The sequence below is a fragment of the Pongo pygmaeus genome, chromosome 13, assembly GCF_028885625.2.
Source record: "Pongo pygmaeus isolate AG05252 chromosome 13, NHGRI_mPonPyg2-v2.0_pri, whole genome shotgun sequence".
NCBI classification, from domain to species: domain Eukaryota; kingdom Metazoa; phylum Chordata; class Mammalia; order Primates; family Hominidae; genus Pongo; species Pongo pygmaeus.
Window position 1 is genome coordinate 16,469,294 of NC_072386.2, and position 8,197 is coordinate 16,477,490.

Sequence of the window (8,197 nt, forward strand, 5' to 3'; positions counted from 1 at the left end):
AAAAGAATAAACAATAATGAACAGAGCTTGAGAGACCTGCGAGGCATCATCAGACATACTAATGTATGCATACTGAGAGAAAAAAAGGAGGGAAAGAAAATGACTGAAACTTTCCAAATTTGATTTTTTAAAATGAATCTACCTATCCTAGAAGCAGCAAAATGGTGCTGGAAAAGTAGATATCTACATGCAAATGAATGAGCTGACCCTTACCTTACACCATATACAAAAATTAACTCAAAATGGATCAGAGACCTAAACTAAGTGCTAAAACTCTGCAACTTTAGAACACAATGGAGGAAACTCTTCACAACACTGGATTTGGCAATGGTTCTCTAGATCTGACATAAAATGTACAGGCAGCAAAAGAAAAATAGATAAATTGGAATTTATCAAAATTGGTAATTTTGTGCATCAAAACAGTCTCAGCAGAGTGAAAAGGTAATACACAGACTGGGAGAAAATGTTTGCTAATCACATATCTGATAAGGGATTAATATCTAGAATATATAAATAATTCCTACAATGTGACAACAAAAAGAAACAATCTAGCTTAAAGATGTGCAAAGGACATGAATAGAGACATTTCCCCAAAGAATATATACAAATGGCTTAGAGACACATGAAAAGATAGCCAACATCCCCAGTCATGAGGGAAATACAAATCAAAATCACAAGATATGACTTCACACTGATTAGAATGGTTATTAATTAAAAAATAATAATGTGTTGGTCACGATGAAGAACAATTTGAATGCTTGCACATTGCTGGAATGCTACAGCTGCTGTGGGAAACAGCATAGCGGCTTCTCAAAAATTAAACAGAGAATTACCATATGACCCAGAAATGGCACTTATGGGAATATATCTAAAGAAATTGAAAGCAGGGACTTGAACAGATATTTATATTCTCGTGTTCCTAACAGCATTATTCACAACAGCTAGCATGTGAAAGTAACCCAAGTGTCCATTAATGGATGAATAGATAAATGAAATATGGTATATACATGCAACGGTGCATATTCAGCCTTAAAATGGAATGAAATTCTGATAGTTGTTATAACATGAGTGAACTCTGAAGACATTATGCTAAGGGAATGAAATAATCCAGTCATAAAGGACAGATATTGTATGATTTCACTTATATGAGGTATCTAAAGTAATCACACCCATAGATACAGAAATTAGAAAGGCGGTTGCCAGGGGCTACGGGGAGGAAGGAAGAGGAAGTTATTGTTTTTAATGGGTACAGATTTTCAATTAGGGAAGATGAAAAAATCTTGGAGATGGATGGTGGGGATGGTTGCATAGCAATGTGAATTGAATATTCTTAATTCCACTGAACTGTACACTTAAAAATGGCTAAAATGATAAACTTTAGTTAATGATAAATTTTATGTTATTTTATCTCAAGAAATTCTTATTAAGCTATCATGAATGGATTTAGCAGCTGCTGATGATTACCGTCTACAACAATTATTTCAGGTTGCACGGTGGTGATAGTCTTTTAATCCTTGTGAAATTATTAACTCTATTTTTTCCTGCAAAGAAGGCCTTTTCCTCTTTAACTCTGTTACCCTAAAACAGTTTGTACTGCATCATTTTTAATAGTAGTCATGATTTTTTAATGATAATCAGTTTCATGCAGTTTGAATGAGCATCGGGTGATATGGCTTCAAATTCAGAATATTTAAGAATCTCTGCTATTTGAAAAATGTGTGTAATATTTGTGAACTGAGAAAAGAACCCAAAGTAGCTTCAGAATAACAAGAAAATAGTTATTCTAGGCCCGGCGTGGTGGCTCACGCCTGTAATCCCAGCAGTTTGAGAGGCCAAGGCAGGTGGATCACGAGGTCAGGAGATCGAGACCATCCTGGCTAACACGGTGAAACCCCGTCTCTACTAAAAATACAAAAAATTAGCTGGGCATGGTGGTGGGTGCCTGTAGTCCCAGCTACTTGGGAGGCTGAGGCAGAGAATGGTGTGAACCTGGGATGTGGAGCTTGCAGTGAGCCGAGATCATGCCACTGTACTCCAGGCTGGGTGACAGAGCGAGACTCTGTCTCAAAAAAATAAAAAGAAAGAAAAAGAAAATAGTTATTCTAGCCAGCCAGACTCGTAAGCAGCCATTCTGGTGGGTGTGTAAAGGGATAGTCATTCTTATTCTCTCTCAGTCGCACTCTCCATTGCTCTGATTACTCTTGTCTTGGTCTAGTTGGCCTGGGAGTGACGGACATTTTCATAAATTAACTTCTTGATTTGAATAATAAATAATTACTTTAAAAGAAGGAAAGGACCCATATCACTTTGCCTTCTTCATCACTGAGGTTTGCTTGACAGTCTAGCTCAGACAAAAGAGAAGGTGGTTGCTAGCCTGGCTTGTGGTAGGCACTTCTCAGAGTAAAGCCAAAGGAACATTCTTAATGGCTTCAAGTGTCTGCACTTGACTTTTATGTCTTCCTCAAATGGGATAAAATCTTTCCCATAGCGAGCGCTGGTTTTCCTGAGTGGGGGCTTACCCTCCATTCTGCACGTGATCTCTTCCCGCCTTCTGAGCGTGAGTGCCAGTGTTACCTCTTCAGAGAAGCCCCTGCCAACTACCACGAGAATTCCTGTCCTTGTCTTCTGCTCTGTTGTCTCTCATCATAGTCCTTATCATCTCCACCTCTAGATGCTAAGCTAGGGGAAGGTAGGTAATGTCTTGTTAATTACCAGAAATCCACTGCCTAGTAGTATCTAGCAGATTTAGGTCCTTGTTCCTTTCTCAAGAAATTTTTGAGCACATATATGCTCAGTGAGACAAAGACAAGCTCCCCGTCCTCAGGAAGTTGACATTTTGTTGTTAGTCAACATACTTAGGATACTTTGTGTAGTGAGAGAACTATGAGAAAAAAGAAAGATAATAACAGAGGTGAGTAGTGCTACTATGGATGGTCACAGACTCAATTAGCTTAAATTCTTTGATAAGATACTTCATGGAATGAAGTAGAAGCCCGGAAGCAAGTCTGACTAAACTTCACAAAGACCTGTTCTTACAGCATAAAGCAATGCAATTCAAAACACAATAAACAGACTTTGGTTTCTGGTCTGATGCAAAGAGTTTGGAAGTCATTATTCTTATCTTCCTAGCAAGAATAAGGTTGAACAAACTGAAAACTAACAACTCTTCTTAGCTCAAGTAGAGAATTGAGATCATGGGACAAACTGCTATCAGGACAACTGGAGAAACAGACAGGCAGATACAGAGAATCACAGCTTACCAGGAGCAGATGCCCAGAGGAAGATGTCCACAGCAGTATGGGCAGCAACCTTTTAAACTGTAATTCGTAAATTGCTAGAGGCTCAATGTGGACTAACTTTAGAGTTAAAACCTCAGAAGAAACCTGGTCTTGGAGGCAGCCCCCATACTTCACAGAGTTTTACTTGCAAGATCCCTACCAGGTTCTCAGTATAGAGATCAGAGAAAATTCCTTTGATGATTTTTCTCAGGGTGGAGGGGAAAAGTAACCATTTTTGAGACGTGCTCAGAGCTCTCTGCTCCCCTTAACAAGGCCCACACTCAGGGGAACTACTTTACCAGAACCCAGCCTAATGGGTTTTTATGAAAACCTAAGTGACCTGGGGAAGGCAATCCCCAACCCCAGCTCCCTTCAGACTTTAACAGGGACGAAAAGAAATATATAACTTCAGTTCACTAAAAGACTGGGATCTAACCAGAGGGTTATAGAAGGCTTGCCCTCCTCCCACTCATTACTACTGCATCAATAGTGCTCCTGCATGATAGCCTGGAATTACAGTTAAAAGAACTGAAGGCTCAGACCCTATTTCCGGAGTCTATGAACACCCAAAGACAACAGGGGAGACAGAAACAAGGACACTAGAGGAAATTTTTGCTTTTAACATCACAGCTATGGCAAACAGGAAACACAGTTTAACTCTTAGCCAGACAAACATTAAACTTTACATTATCTATCTACTGCAGTTCCTTTTATCTGATACATCGTATTCAGCTTCCAATAAAAATTGCAGTGCATTAAAAGGCAAAAATAACACAATCTGAAGAAACAAAGCAAGCATCAGAACTGGACTCAGAATTGGCAGAGGTTTTGGAATTACTAGACTTGAAATTTAAAATGACTCTGATTAATATGCTAAGGGCTATAATGGAAAAAGCGAATACCATGCAAGAACTGATGGATAATGTAAACAGGGAGATGTAAGCTCTAAGAAAGAATCAAAAGTAAATGTTACAATTCAAAAACGATGAAACAAAAATGAAGACTGCTTTCATGTGCTCATCAATAGATGGCATATAACTGAGAAAGACTCCGTGAGCTCAAAGATATGGCAATATATACTTCCAAACGTTAAACGCAAAGAGATAAAAGATTTTTTAAAAACAGAACAGAATATCCAAGAAGGTGAGATAATTACAAAAGTAACATACATATAATGGGAATACCAAAAAAGAGAGGAAAAATAAAGATAAGAAATAGTTGAAGTAATAATGGCTGATAATTTTTGAAAATTAATAACAGGCACCAAACTATAGACCAGGAAACTAAGAGAACACTTAGGATAAATATCGGATAACATACACCTAAACATATCATATTCAAACTGTAGAAAAATAAAAAACAAAGAGAAAATCTTGAAAGGAGGTGGGGGGAGGGGATGTTACATGTTGAGAAACAGAGTAACAACCACATCAGACTTCTCTTCAGAAACCAGGCAAGTGACAGTGGAGTGAAATATTTAGTGCTGGCCGTGGCTCACGCCTGTAGTCTCAGCACTTTGGGAGGCCAGGGTGGGCAGATCATGAGGTCAGGGGGTCGAGACCATCCTGGCTAACACGGTGAAATCCTATCTCTACTAAAAATACAAAAAAAAATTAGCCAGGCGTGGTGGCGGGCACCTGTAGTCCCAGCTACTCGGGAGGCTGAGGCAGGAGAATGGCGTGAACCTGGGAGGTGGAGCTTGCAGTGAGCTGAGATCGCACTACTGCACTCCAGCCTGGGCGACAGAGCAAGACTCTGTCTCAAAAAAAAAAAAAAAAAAGAAATATTTAGTGTTGACAGAAAAAAATTCATCAACTTAGAATTTCACATCCAATGAACAACTCTGTGCCCACAAATTCTATAACATAGATGAAATGGACCAATTCCTTAGAAGACAAATACACCAAAACTCACACAAATAAGAAATAGACTACTTCAGTAGGCCTATATCTATTAAAGAAATGGAATTAATAATTAATAACTTTTTATAAAAAGCTCCAAGCCAATATAGTTTCACTGGTGAATTCTGCCAAACATTAAGACAGAAATTCTCTACGATCTTTTCAGTAAAATAGAGGGGATACTTTCTAACTAATTCTATAAGCCAGCAGTGGCCTAAGACTAAAATCAGACAAAGATATTAAAAGATAAGAAAACCATAGATCAATGTTTCTCATGAATATGGAAGTAAAATCCCTCAACAAAATATTAGCAAATAGAATTCAACAATATTTAAAAGGAATTATATACCATAATTTGGATTTAGCCCGCGTATGTATGCACAGCTGTTTCAACATAGAAAATCAATTAATCTGGGCTGGGCATGGTGGCTCACACCTGTAATCCCAGCATTTTGGGAGGCCGAGGCAGGCAGATCACGAGGTCAGGAGTTTGAGACCAGCCTGACCAACATGGTGAAATCCCGTCTCTACTAAAAATACAAAAATTAGCTGGGCATGGTGGTGTGCATCTGTAATCCCAGCTACTTAGGAGGCTGAGGCAGGCGAATCACTTGAACCTGGAAGGCAGAGGTTGCAGTGAGCCAAGATCGCAACTGTACTCCAGCCTGGGCAACAGAATGAGACTCCATCTCAAAAAAAAAAAAAAAAGGAAAAAGAAAATAAATTAACCTAATCCATCTTGTCAACTGGTTAAAGAAAAAAATCATATAATCATATCAATAAATGCAGAAAATGCATTTGACAAAATCCAATCCCCATTTATGATAAATACTCTCAGCAAACAAGGAATAGAGGGAAGCTCCTCAGCTTGATAAAGAACATTTACAGAAAACTCATGGCTGACATCGTAGTTAAATGCTGAGAAAGAAAATGCCCCTAAGATAGTAATCAAGGGAAGGATGTCCCCTCTCACCACACCTATTCAGCATCATACTGAAAGTCCTAGCTAATGGAACAAAACTCTAAAATGAAGTAAAAAGCCTACAGATAGGGAAGGAAGAAATAAAACTATATTTGTTTGCAGATGATATGATTGTCCCTGTAGGAAACCCCAGAGTTGACAGACAAACATCTGGAACTAAGTGATTATTAGCAAGATTGCAGCATACAAGCTTATTATACAAAAGTCAGTTACATTCCTATAAGCCAACAATGAAAATTGGAATTTGAAATTGAAAACACACAATTTATATTATCATTAAAACAATGAAATACTTAGGTATAAATCTAACAATATGCATGCAAGATCTATATGAGGAAATGTACAAAACTCAGATGAAAGAAATAAATAGCTAAATAAATGGAGAGATACTCCATGTTAATGGATAGGAAGATTCAATATTGTTAAGATGTTAGTTCCTACCAACTTGATCGATAGATTCAACACAATCTCAATAAAATATCAGCAAGTTATTTTGTAGACATCAACAAACTGATTCTAAAGTTTATATGGAAATGCAAAAGACCCAGATGGTCAACTCAATATTGAAGAAAAACAAAGTCAGAAGACTAATACCACCTGGCTTCAAAAATTACTATAAAGCTACAGTGATCAAGGCAGTGTCATATTGGTGAAATAACTGACAAGTATTAATAGATCAATGGAACAAAATAGAGAACCCAGAAAAAGACCCACACAAGTATCAGCAACTGATCTTTGACCAAAGAACAAAGGCAATACAGTGGAGAAAAGTAGCCTTTTCTACAAATGTTGCTGGCACAATGTGAAATAAAAAAAGCTATGCTCCAAAGTTCCTTCCACATTTTCAGGTATCTTCATAGCAGTACCCCACTCCTGGTTCCAATTTTCTGTATTAATCCATTCTCACACTGCTATAAACAGCTACCTGAGATGGGGTAATTTATGATGCAAAGAGGTTTAATTGACTCACAGTTCTGCAGGCTTACCAGGAAGCATGACTGGGAGGCCTCAGGAAACTAACAATCATGCCAGAAAGTGAAGGGGAAGCAATCACATCTTTACCATGGCAGAGCAAACGAGAGAACGAAGGGGGAAGTGCCACACACTTTTAAACCATCAGATCTTGTGAGAATCCACTATCACCAGAGCAGCAAGGGGGAAATCTGCTCCATGATCCAATCGCCTCCCATCAGGCCCCTCCTTTAATTTGACATGAGATTTGGGCGGGGACACAAATCCAAACCATATCAGGCAGTGAAACTATTTTTTATGATACTGTAATGGTGGATATTACATCATTGCATTAGTGGAAATCACACTAAAAGACATGCATTTGGCAAAACTCAGAACTGTAGAGCAGATAGAATGAAAGCTAATATAAACTATGTATTTTAAATGTACTAAGCTAATGCAATATATTAATAATAGGGGAAACTGTGTGTGGGTTGATGAGCCGAGGTATATGGGAACTCTGTGCTTTCTGCTCAATATTTCTGTATACCTAAAACTGCTCTGTACATCTATTAATATCCCAGCACTTTGGGAGGCTGAGGTGGGCAGATCGCTTGAGCCCAGTAGTTTGAGACCAGCCTGGGCAACATAGTGAAACCCCATCTCTGCCAAAAAAAAATACAAAAAGGCCAGGCATAGTGGCCCACGCCTGTAATCCCAGCGCTTTGGGAGGCCGAGGCAAGGTGGATCACCTGAGGTCAGGAGTTTGAGACCAGCTTGGCCAACATGGTGAAACCCTGTCTCTACTAAAAATGCAAAAAATTGTCTGGGCGTGGTGGCACATGCCTGTAATCCCAACTACTCGGGAGGCTGAGGCAGGAGAATCGCTTGAACCCAGGGGGCAGAGGTTGTGGTGAGCCGAGAATTGCACTGCAGCCTGGGCAACAGGAGTGAAACTCCGTCTCGAAAGAAAAAAAAAAATTAGCCAGGCATGGTGGCCCGCACCTGCAGTCTCAGCTACTCAGGAGGCTGAAGTGGGAGAGTAGCTTGAGCCCGGAGATGGAGGTTGCAGTGGGCCGAGATAG